Here is a 13854-nt window from a genome sequence, read left to right as displayed (position 1 = left end):
AATGATCTTTGAATATAAAAAAGTGTACCACATGCATTTTAAACAGCTTCTGAACATTGGAAGAATCTGTTGTCTACAGAATGGTGCTGTAGCTGTATGGTTTAGGTGAAGCCATAAAGGGATCTAATATATTTTGAGTGCTAGCAGTAAGCCAGGCAGGATACTATCTGTTACAAGTGCCACTTCACCTAAGTGAATGCAGGTGTGAGGCAGAGTTTAGCATTCTTGTTTTACCAATGAAGACATCGAGTTCCACAAAGTTAGGTGAATCAACTAGGGCCATAGCCAGTTACTCATGAAATTAGTGTTCAAATCTTCTGCTACTATCCTAAATCTTACACAGAGGAAGTGTGTGTATATGACTCAAAAACACTTAAATTTTTTAAAGAGAGCTTTCTTCAATTTCTCTGATATTATTAACATATTTGAGAGAAACAAAACTCCCCAAGGGTGTGCAGAATATTGTGGTGTTAAACACTCTGGCTCCCTCCCTGGATCACACCTTTTCAAAGGTTCAGATTGCTTTCAATAATAGGTTTTTTTAGAGCTATCGATAGGGCCCCACTGTCTTTAATGCACCAAGAGAATCACCTCATGGCATACTTTCTCTAATATTTTTTCTATAGTTAAAATGAGGAAAAGGAACAACCATGCAGGAGACTGCCAATTATTTTTTTATTGGTCTTTCCCTCACACATCTAACTTTTAGGCTAGAGGGAAAACAACTGGATCTGTAAACATTAAACTCACATTAGAGTTCTGCATTTTCTTCCAATTACTCTTTATTTTCCTAAAATTCTGGTGATTTCATATCCCTATTATGCACTGTTCACCAGTGTCTCTCTCATCATTCTAATTTATTCTCTAACTACCACCAACTGTTAGCATTTTATTTACCTTCTCCAGGTGCTGGGAATGTTTCCCTGTTTTGCTATACTGTATAGGCAAAGAATGAAATAACAAGTTCAAAGATAGTTTCAAATTCATGGCTTCTTCCTTCATTTGAGAGAGGGGCTTGTTCATGTCTGAACTATGGAGAGATCTAATTTGTATTCCTCTTGTGCGGAGCAATTCCCTGAGGAGTCCTGAACAATCGATTGTACATTGCGGCAGCGAGACTGGCCATGCTCCTCCCATAGCTGACATCTGGTTGATTATCTCAAGAATGTCCTTGTATTACTTTCTATTCTTATTGATGAAACATGTGACAAATTGTGTCCCTGTTCTTTTTGTTTCATTCTTTTTCTCATTGTTAGTTGATTAGGAACAGGAGATAACTTAAATTTTCATTTACTCCTCTCTTTGTTTTTCCCCTTAATATCAATAGTACACAATCACAGGTTTATGTCTAAATGTGTGACGATCCTTTAATGTGATTTGGAATAAAGCATGCATCTAAATAATTTAAATTAGGCGTTTGGGCTATTAATGCTATGAGTAAATCCCTCACAGGATCATTTATTTCCTCCTTTAATTAGAGCGGGAAAGATTGTTAAATTGGTAACAAAGCCCAATTATTTTTCTGTGGCTTCTCTTAACATCTGTTTACAGTTAGATGTTAATGTATCTTATTTAGATTGGAAAGCTTTTTACTTCCCTAGACAATTCCAATTCAATATTATTTATGCAAACATGTCATGTCAAGTTAAAACTGAAAAAAATTTGACTTTACTATAAAAAATTCATTAATTTTAATGAGATGTATATAGTTCATGCTCTAAATATTAAATGTAATATTAAATTTTATATAATACCTAAAAATTTTAAATTATAGAATATTATACTGTCTCATACAACTACCTTTAATCTTTTAGAATATGCTCTTAAATTTTATGAGTATTTATTTCAAAGGGCCAAGTATCTGTATATATGGTCAGCCTATTTCATGAATATGAAACACATGGAGAATGCTATTCATTAAGTCATTTAATGAAATTTATTGCACAGTATTTTGTGCCAGATACTTGGCTAAGTGCTAGGAATGAAATATTTCCTAGAGAAAATTACAGTTCAACAGTGAAGTACATGAACAAGTAAATATTTTTATTTGTTTTAGTAAATGGTTATAAATGTTTCCAAAGAAAACACAGATACAAGCAAATAATCCACCTAAAAGAGTGAAGGAAATTTGTCTGGGATTAATAACTGAGTTATGCTGTGGAAAATGGGAAGGGTGACAGTTCTATCAGGGGACCAGAATCAAAGACATGTAAAACACATAGTATGCTTTGGGAAAAGGAGGAAATCTCTATTAATTCCTAGGCCTGCCTGAATAAAGTGCAACTATCTGAGTGGTTCAAAACAAAAGAAAGGCATTCTCTTACTTGTCTGGATGCTCAAAGCCTGAAATCAGTGCCCCCCTCTGAAGCTCTAGAGAAGAATCCTTCCTTGCCTCCTCCACCTTCTGGTGTTTCTTGGCCTGTAGCTGCGTCATTTCAATCTTTGTCATCATGTGGATTTCATCTCCCTGCATCCTTTGCATTTATATTTTCCAATATCTTTATCCTTTTAAAGACACCTGTCATGGAATTTAGGGCCCATCCTAATATAGTAAGACTCAATGTGAATTTAATTCTGTCAGCAAACACTCTTTGCAAATAATGTCACATTCACAGGTACTAGAGTTAGGAATTGAGCATATCTTTTTGGGGGAACACAATTTCACCCATAACAAAATCCCACTAAAGATTCTTTGGAAACAAACTTAAAGCAGCTAATAAAATACGTTAAGAAGTTTGGATTTGAGGCATTAGGGAAATATCAAGGTTTTAATCCAACTATCTGCTAAGGAGTTAATTTTTGTTTTAGAAAGCTAAATGTTAGACCTGTGAAGATAAATTAGAAGGTGGGAATCACAGACTCTAAGAAAAGACTACCAAAGACTGGCAAGAGAAGAAAAAAAAGTGAAAATGATAGGCATCAGTGACTTATGCATTTGTCAAATTCATGCTTACTCAGAGTGCAGGGTGTTGGATGGTGTGCCCTGGTTCAACAAAAAAACACAAGAGGAGTCAAGATGAAGCAGCTTATTACTCTGAGGTCCTGGAGGAAGCACCTGGCATGGTCCAGGGCCACACGGGGAGGGGAGATCAGAGCCGAGTACACACAAGGAGAAGGCAGTACCTGGGGTACATGCCTTTACTAGGGTCTGGGGGTGGAGTGCTTTGAGGTTCCTGGCCTGAGGCCAGAGCGGTCAATTCAAACCAAAAGAGCAGGGTTTGGCAAGCCCCATGGGGATTTTATCTAAGCGGGGCAGAAGGTCAATTTGTGCTTGTGATTCTGGGCTCTTTTTAGGGGAGGCATTGGAGTTAGTTTAAGTTCCCTGCAGGCAGCGTGGCCAATGAAATGGATGCAGAGGCAGCAATACCATGGAGCAGCTTAGGAAACTGTCGACAGTGACAAAATGTGTGACTTACGTGGAGAGGGAAAAAAGGAGGGAGAAACCTGATGCAAAAATGTGTGTCTTGGGTGATGGGGTGGAAGGCAGTGTTCATGCACAATGGGAGCAAATAAAAGGAGGTTTGGAACAGGGAATATGGAAGAAGGAAATTAGTTTGGTTTTAGTTTTCTACAAGGATACCTTGAGATTTGGGGATTATATTAATGAAAAAATGTCTCATGGGCAGTTGGAAATACCAACCTGGATTTCAGGAGAGGGTTAGATGCTGATATGATGTCATCAGATGTAAATGATGATTCAGTCCTTGCAGAATCAGCATCATGGCTCAGTTTTACTGGGGTGGGAGAAGAAAAGAGTAATAAAGAGCAAAATCTTGGAAAAAATTTGGCACCAAATCAAGTAAGACACTCATAAATGTCATATAAGTTATGACATTTAAATAACATAAAACCATATTTAAACTATTTTACAGAATTAAACAAAGTGAAACTTTACATTTCAATCACAGAACTGTGGCTGGCACATAAAATATTTTAATAAATATTTGCTATCATTAATATAATCATTATTATTGTTACTCAACTGAAATACACTTACTTCCTATGTCTCATGAGACTTTAGGTTGCTAGACTATTATTTTTTTACCTCTTTTTTAAATTGAATGAAAGATTCTTTAAATTCTATCATGCTTTTCAATTTTCAGAAGTTTCATATAATTCCATAACAACCCTTTTTTCCCTATCCTTATATTGCCCCTCCCTCTTAGCCTATCATATTTTTAATAAAAGTTTTATTTAGAGGTATTTTAGATTTTCAAAAAAATGTGAAAATAATACAGAGTTTTCATATATTTCATACACAGTCTCTCCTATTGTTAAAATTTATATTGCTATAACACTGTCGCAATTAGTGAACCAATATTGTTTCATTATTATTAATTGAAATTTAGAATTTTGTAATATTTATCTTACTTTTTTCCTAATATTCTTTTACTATAGTTGTGTTTACTTTGGTTCCCTAAACAGTAAGAGTTTGTCAGACTTTCCTTGTTTTGGACAACCTTGACCATCTTGAAGTATGCTGGTCAGATATTTTGTAGAATATCTGTCTCTGTCATTTGGAATTTGTCTGATGTATTTCTCACAAGTAGACTAAAGTTGTGGGGTTTTGTGGAGAAGAGCACAGAGATAAAGTGCCATTTTCCTTGTATCATATCAAGGGTACATATATCAACATGATTCTCACTGTTGATGTTGACTTCAATCACCTGGCTGCATAGTGTTTGGGAAGTTTCTTCACTGTAAATTACTCCCTATATCATCCCTTATGGAAACTTGAAAAGAAAGTCACTATGCAAAGCCCACACTTAAGGAGTGGGGTGTTAAGCTTCCTCACCTTGAGAGCAGAGTATCTACATAAATTATATGGAATTCTGCATGGAATATTTGATTTTTCTACCCCAATCATCCATTTATCAAATGATTATTTGTATCAGTACAGACTCAAATGTGTATTCTTTTTGAGAGGGGATATCTTTGTTATTTGGCACTACTACTTTGCTCCAGGCTTATCTTGTATACTGCCTTGCTCAATCCTAAAAATAGCCATTTCCAGAAGCCCTGGATCCTTTTACTGGAGAATGGTGTTAGAAACCAGTTCTGAGTACTACATGTGCTTATTGCTTGAAGTTGTCAATATTTCTACACCTTCTCAAATAACAGAACAACAAAATATGTGTATATACTGATCTTTGCATGTACACATATCTATAGATATTTCTACCTGTAATTGTTTATATCTATATGAACTAAACATGAGTTTATACTGATATCTCCAACTCTGATACATTACCACATAGGTTATTCTAGCCTTCTCTCATTTTATTTCTGTAACCTCCAATCCCAATGACAGGAGACCTGGTCCCCACTACCCACCGTCCATGTATGTGGTTGCTCAGTTCCACTACACATGTATACTGGTAACAGAATTTTTAACTGGAATCCCTGTGGAAGACCACTATATTAACTAGAGTACCATGTAGCTTATTATGTACAATTCCTTTTGCCTTTAATCTTACAGATTTCAACCACCTCCAGTTAGTTAGAGTAGCACATTTTCCTACGTCCCTTTCAGTGAGCTCAATTTATACATTTGTATAGACTTTAATATTTTGACAAAAATGATTTTAAAATAATTGTTAAATCCACACACAGAGGATTAGTACTTTTAAAAAAAAAGTAAAGGAAAAAATTACTAAATCATAAGTTTGCATAACTGCAATTATAAAATGGTGCTCTTTTCAAAGTAAAAAGATACTTTTTAACTATCCTTCTAGGGATGTTCATTTAGTATTATTCTCAAATTGTCCTTTGCAGGGTAAAAAAATAATTTTGTACTTATTTTACTTCAGTAGGATTTATCTAAATTATTCTTTGAAATTAAAAAAAATAAAAGAGACCTTGTATTTATGTTAAAATGTCTACACAGTTAAATTTCTAAGGCTTTCTACAACTAAAAATGAAATACCAACTAATTTGAATAGGGCAAAGCAACTTGTGATGTCTCCCAGTAAATCTTATGTATTCCTTTTGTTTAGATATCAGTCCACATTTTTGAAAAAACTAAACAAACTATGATTATCCTGAGACTGCACTACCAAAGTTAATCAAGTAACAGTCCTCTGTGTGTAAATATCTGCCCTAGTAAACTGTTAACATAGTTCTATAATAGAAAGGAGAAAAAGACACATACTTTATCCTTTAATAAAGTTTTTCAAACACCATTTTAACAAGAATACATTAAAATGAAGCAAAATAAGATTTTAGCCATTTGAACACATAGTGAGACTTGTTCGTTACAGTGGCATAAAATTATTCTTCACCAGTACCCATGTTTGACATATGCTGTTGAAATCTTATGCATTTTCTGAAAAACAATATCTAGAGTAAGATACCCAGAAATCAAACTAAGATGTAGTGGGAAAAAAATAAATCCATTACCACAGAGCTGAGAAGATCTGTGTTTCAGACCTATATTTTTCACTAAATTTCTTTTTGTGACCTTGAACCCTCCCCTTAATTCTTTGTGTTTCCACTTTATGTAAAGTTGTTTGATTTAGGTACATTCTAATGAATGTTCTGGTATTAGTATGATATGGTTTTCTATAAAAGATTACATATGACATTCTTTATGTCTCTGATCACACCCATAAACTCATACAAGATAACATGTCTCCTCAGCAGAAAATAACATAGAAAGCAGCTGGAAAAACAAATAAAAACTCAATAATTCCTGTAGTTTTAAAATTATTGTCTCTGAAATTCTACATAGGGATTAGCTGACACTGTGAAGTAATAATACTAATTCTGAATATGGGTCTGATTATTAATCAAAATCCTATCCATACTCAAAGGAACCTAATAACCCAAATATATTTCACTAGAATGATTTTTATTTTCCCAGTACAAATGCAACTCCATAAAGGTGTTTGGAAATAACAAGCAGAAGTTGTAGAACAATTTAGTAAGTGTCATCCCAATAAATCATTGAAAACTCTTCTCTTGACACAGGATTTGCTCCAGAGTCAGCTTTTTATAATTCTGTAGTTCTAAAATCCCACATTTTCATTCTTCAAAGCTCAGTTCCATAGAAAATATAAGTACATATTTATTGCCCGTTGCTTAGCACCCAGCTCTTCATCATCTGGCCCATGTCTGTATCTGAAGCCTCATGGCCCATTCTTCCTCATGGTTATGTATGTCCCAGCCTTGCAAACGACCCACAGCTGCCCAAATGAGACCTTCCATCAAATGCTTCACACACATGGCTTCACACTCACTGTTCCTCCTGAATGTAATGACTCTGTATTCATTTCTTTATCTGGATGATTTCTAAATATTGAACTGACTCATGTACTCTCTGAATCTCCCCACTGCTTTGGAGTTTAACTTAATAATCCTGTTTCTGATTCCAGAGTAGAATTTTATGCATAGCTCTATGTACTGCATTGTGTATTATTGAGTTACAAGGTCTCTCTCCTCTAGATAGTGCTTTCTTTAAGACTAGGGACACTGTTTCATTTTATTTGACATTACCCATACCTAAGCAAATGGCACTCAGCAAATGCATCTTGACTGAGCCAGTGAAAAGATAGTTTCTTAAAAAATGTGGAGAGGAAGAAAAAAAAATCATAGGTTTATCAATGCAGCCATTTAACAATGTACCTAATCTTTACAAGTTGAAACAGGCCATTTCATGAAAGGTAAAGGTAACTGACTTCTGATTGGGCTGGGTTTTATTTAAATCTTGGTTATGTCTCTTATTAGTAGTAGGTTGACATTAAACAAATTACCTTCATTTTATGAAACTCAGTTTCTTTAAGTAATTGAATTAAAATAAATATATCCATATTTTAAGAGGTGTGAGTGCAATAAAAAATGACAACACGCACTATGTGCAAGCCACAGAGTTAATCCTGACTCTATTCCTCATGTGCTCAATTTAAACTTAAATTGGATTCTCAAAGATTTAAATATATGAGATGTATACATAAATCCCAGAAACATGCAATTAAGTCTTTAGATATTAATTTTCTTTATTTTATCTTAAACATGGCTACATCAATAATTTTGCAAGTTAGGGGAATACCATTTTTAAAAAGTCTCACTTAGTCTTTAATTAGAAAAAAATTAATAGAGTAAATGGTTAGCTGAAACCAACAGACAGCATGGTAGTATTAGACTAACCAGAAGGCAATAAAAAGGACCACTCCAGGTATTTGGGGTAAATTATTGGCATTCAATAATTCTCCTTGGTCCCAATTCACATTTATCAAATGTATATGCCAGATATGGGTCAAAACAGAACCTGATTTTATTAAAATTAAACAACTGATTACTAAAAAACTGATTAGAAAGTTTAAAAGCTGAATTTCTATCAGTCAATAACAGTATATTCTGAGAGATTCTCTGCAGGTTGGGATGATTAAAATGCATATTCTCATGTCAAAAATAACTAATTGAAGAAAGGAGTTGACTATTTCATTAATTGAAATATTAGGTGAAAATACCAGATTTTGAAATTGAATTATTTTTTTCTCCCAACCTAGATTTTTTCTAATGATAACTTTAGTAATAGTAGTTGAACAGTTACTGTCAGAATAATGTATAAAGTTAAAAATTAAGATCAAGGTAAGTACATGATGTTATGAAATTGGGTTTTGCATTTTTGTCTTTTAAAAATTCTAAACTAATAGTCTGGATATTTTAGTGTAATTTCATGACCTTAATAAATATTCAATACTCTGAAAACCTACTACCTCTTGTGCAGACCACAACATTTACAGCCTTTGAAGACAAATCTCATCAGAGTAATAAAAATACAGCAAATCAATTCAGAAAATTTGAACACAAAATAAATGCAGTCACTCCCTTATTGATCCTCTCCAGTCTCTTGGCTTTGAACTGTCTATACTGGGTGGACACATAAATTAACATCTCCAGCCCAAACTCTCCTCTGAAATCTAGACTCCTATATTCAATTAAATATGCAATAACTTCTCCTCCATATTATTTCAAATTTCCTATGTCCAAAGCAGAACCCCCCCCAATCTGCTTATCTGTCAGTCTTCTCAATTTCAGTAAATGGCAATATTTTCTCTGAGCAGTTTATGCCCAGTATTTTGGAGTCATCTTTGACCCTTCTGTAGGTATATTCATATGCAATTCATTAGCAAATACTGTTGGCTCTCCCCCTCAAATATATACATCCACTCTCTAACTGCTTCCCAACCATCCTGTGCTGACACTGTGGTCAAAGCCATAGTATCTCTCCTTTGAATTCTTGTGTTAGGTTTTTAACTGGTTTTCCTTCTTCTGTCTTGTACAACTGCAGTCTGCAGGTAACACAAATCAGGATGATCTATAAAATATAAATTATAATATCATCACTTTGCTCAAAACTATCTAACACACCAGGAATACATTGTAGTCAAAGTTAGAATGATTCAGCTTGGTGTATGAAGACAAAGTTCACAACAGAGAAAGTCTGTGTCACTAAGGCAGCATTTATATGGAGGACCTTATTATAAGGTTCTAAGGAAGAATTTGAAAAACAAGGGTCTGTTTTGGATTAGATACTGTTAAAAACCAGGGCAGTTCAGTATTGGATATCTTGATCATCTTTGTTCAGAAAGCAAGAAGAATGTTTTGGGACTGGTAAGAAACCAATCACATTCAAGAAAACTGTGGTTATTTTATAACTGTGATGTGGTCTATTTAAAAAAATGTTATTGGTATACAGTTGATTCACAATGTTGTGTTAGTTTCTGCTGTACAACAGAGTGAATCAGTTATATATACACATATATCCACTCATTTAGATTCTTTTCCCATGTAGGTCATTACAGAGTATTGAGTAGACTTCCATGTGCTATACAGTAGGTCCTTATTAATTATCTATTTATCTATAGAAGCATGTATATGTCAATCCCAATCTTCTAATCTATCTCTCTTCCCCCTTTTCCCCCTGGTAACCATAAGTTTGTTTTTCACATCTGTGACTCTGTTTCTGTTTTGTAAATAAGTTCATTTGTATCATTTTTTAGATTCCACATATAAGTGATATATGAGATTTTTCTTTCTCTGTCTGACTTACGTCACTCATTATGACAATCTCTAGGTCCATCCATGTTGCTGCAAATGCCATGATTTTGTTCTTTTTATAGCTGAGTAATATTCCATTGTACATATGTACCACATCTTCTTTATCCATTCCCCTGTTGATGGACGTTTAGGTTGCTTCCATGTCCTGGCAATTGTAAATAGTGCTGCTTGACTGTTTTCTTATAAACTGTGTTGATATAAGAAAGGACAGACTGATTTCCATCAAGACTGATCTTCAGCTTGTCAGAGCCCATGGACATCATCCACTCATTTAAGGCAAAAACCAGTATTATCACAGTGAACTACAAGGTCTCAATAAATGTCATCAGACATCTCTGAAATAGTTTACTCCTACTATTTTAGTCACACTTTTTTACACACACCCACCTCTGCTTTTTTTGCAAGAACCAAGTGTGCTCCATCTTAGCATTTTTATATTTGAGATTTTTCTGCCTGGCATGCTTCTCTGCAGGATCTGTGAAGAGTTTACTTACTCTCCTTCACATCTTCACTCAAACAGCACATTCTCAATGTTGCTTTCATGGCCACATTTGCATTTTAACTTTGCAATTCACTACAGATTTTCTCTATCTCCCTTTCTTGCCATATTTCATTACCAATAACATATCATAAAATGTGGCTTGCTATAGACTTTATATAGTTCTTTTGTTTACCATCTCCTTAATTGTACAAGAATCTAAATTCCATGGACACAGGTATTTTCATCTGTCATGTTCATTGATGAGCCTAGTGCCTACAATATTGCTGAATACACAGTAGATGTTCAATAAACATGAAAACAGTGAACAGCCTTTGTTTTATTTGAAACAATCTCATTTGAAAATTTCAACAGGTTAGGGTAACTAATTTTTCTACTTTAATATTTTGTCTATGATCAATTGAGCAATGATGGACTTTTTCAGCAGTACATTAATCCTGAAATTAGAATAAAAGAAATAGCTGAAACAATGTAAAAACAGAACAGCTTAAAGAGTTTAATATGACCATTGTGGAGGGAATTTTAGGAGATTAAAGTGTATGAGGAGACTGAGAAAAAACTCTTGGTTGGTTTCTGGTCTTTATCTCATAGACATAGCAATGATGGTCTTAAATGTGGTGATGTTGCTTGACTGTATGTTAAAATATAAATTAGTGGTTATGTGGAATATTATTATAAAGTGATAACATGGGACATAATCACTGCTTGCAGATTTAAGTGTTTGAGTTTCCTATAGAACAAATACCTTGGGTAACAAATCTATTAGCCAAAGGATAATACTAGTGTTAGTCATATGAGGTATACAACAAAGACAAAAATTTGGCAAATATTTTTAAAATTCCCTGTAGAATACTTCATTTTTGAATATTTTTTGTATTATATGTTAACAATAGCATAGGTTCCAAAAATGTTTTCTTCTTTGAATTGAAGAAAATATCCTCATTCAAGCATTGCATCACCCTTTATAATGTATTACATTTTAAAAATAACTAAATATAAAATTTTAAAATCACAGAACTTCAGTGATTATTCATGCACATTTGTATTGCTGATTTTATTTCTTCAGAATGATTAAATAAACATTCTGGTGTTTTTAAACTGAACAACATAATTTTTTCATCCTTAATGAATTCTAACTAATGCTAAAATTAGTAGCCTAATAGGAATGTACACATGTAATTCATTAATAAGCATAATCCACATTATACCAGGCAAAGAAAAGGAAAAAACAGAGAGAGAGAGCATCATAAAAGACACCCAGACATTCAAGTTTGCATTGCAGCAACCCTGGGAGCATAAAGACCTGAATAAGGCCTTTAGTGTGTCAAATAAAATACTGTCTTGAAAACATCAATATGTGTAAAACACTCATTAGCAGTAACAAAATCCTAGTGTAAACAGCTTTAAATAAAGTAGAAAAGGGCATTAAAAAGTGAGCAAAGTTTGAGCACTTTCGTACATAGATAACTATGATTCCTCTTGGTCAAAAGGAAGAAATTGGTCTCTTTGTCTACTCTGAAAAATCTACTCACATAAACAGTTAAAACTTACTTCCATTTCAAAATCTATTTTACTTATTAGAATCAGAAGTTCTCTGACCTTAGTTTTTTTTTTTTTTTTCTCTAGCAGCTTTATGGAGATATAATTTACATATGATAAATTTCACCCTTTAAAGTATACAATTTTTCTTCTTTTTTGAGGTAGGGCTGAATTGCTATATTTTGAAGAAGGCAACTCTCAGAATGGGAGAAAATACTTGCCAAGGAAGCAACTGAAAAAGGATTGATTTCCAAAATATAGAAGCAGCTCATGCAGCTTAATACCAAAAAAGCAAATAACCCAATCCACAAATGGGCAGAAGACCTAAATAGACATTTCTCCAAAGAAGACATACAGATGGCCAACAAACACATGAAAAGATGCTCAATATCAGTAATCATCAGAGAAATGCAAGTCAAAGCCACGAGGTGTCACTTCACTCCAGTCAGAATAGCCATCATCCAAACATCTAGAAACAGTAAATATTGCAGAGGGTGTGGGAAAAAGAGAACTCTCCTGCACTGTTGGGAGGAATGTAAGCTGGTACAACCACTATGGAAAACAGTTTGGAGGTTCCTTAAAAAACTAAAAATAGAACTACCATATGACCCAGGAATCCCACTACTGGGCATATACCCAGAGAAAACCATAATCCAAAAAGAAACATGTACCATAATATTCATTGCAGCACTATTTACAATAGCCAGGACATGGAAGCAACCTAAATGCCCATCAACAGATGAATGGATAAAGAAGATGTGGCACATATATACAATGGAACGTTACTCAGCCATAAAAAGGAATGAAATTGAACTATATGTAATGAGGTGGATAGAGGTAGAGACTGTCATACAGAGCAAAGTAAGCCAGAAAGAGAAAAACAAATACTGTATGCTAACTCATATATATGGTATCTGGTGAAATGGTACTGATGAACCCAATGACAGGGCAAGGGTAGAGATGCAGATGTAGAGAATGGACTTCAGGACAAGAGGCTGGAGTGGGGGATGGGGGCACAAAGGGGAAGCTGGGATGAAGTGAGAGAGTAGCATAGACATAGATACACTACCAAATGTAAAATAGATAGCTAGTGGGAAGTTTCTGTATAACAAAGGGAGATCAACTCGATGATGGGTGATGATTTAGAGGGCCAGGACTGGGGAGTGAGAAGGAGTAGCAGGAGGGAGGGGATATGAAGATAAATGTATAAATACAGCTGATTCACTTTGCTGTACCTCTGAAACTGGTACAAGAGTGTAAAGCAATTATATTTCAATAAAGTGCTTAAAAAATAAAGTACACAATTCAGTGGCCTTGAGTATATTCACAGAATTGTGCTCCATGATCACTATCTGATTTTAGAACATTTCATCACTCCAAACATTTACCTTAACTTAAGAACAGTCAGTCTGTCTTTGTTTCCCGCTCTCCTAGGCTCTAGCAACCACTAATCTACATCTGTCTCTATGGAATTCCTTTACTAGATATATCATAGAAATTTAATTATAAATTTTGTAACTGGTTTCTTCCCCTTAACATATTATTTTCAAGGTTCTTCCCATAGAATGTATCCTTCCATCATTCTTTTTTATTGTTAAGTAATATTCTATCATATAGACCATATTTTTAATTCATTCATCAGTTATAACCATTTGATATGATTCCACTTTTAGAATATTATGAATAATGCTGATTTGAACTCCGTGTACAAATTTTTGCCTCGGCATATATTTTCAATTCTCTTGGTTATATTC

Source organism: Hippopotamus amphibius, chromosome 3, assembly GCF_030028045.1.
Source record: "Hippopotamus amphibius kiboko isolate mHipAmp2 chromosome 3, mHipAmp2.hap2, whole genome shotgun sequence".
NCBI lineage: Eukaryota > Metazoa > Chordata > Mammalia > Artiodactyla > Hippopotamidae > Hippopotamus > Hippopotamus amphibius.
Note: the sequence above shows the minus strand (reverse complement) of the source record.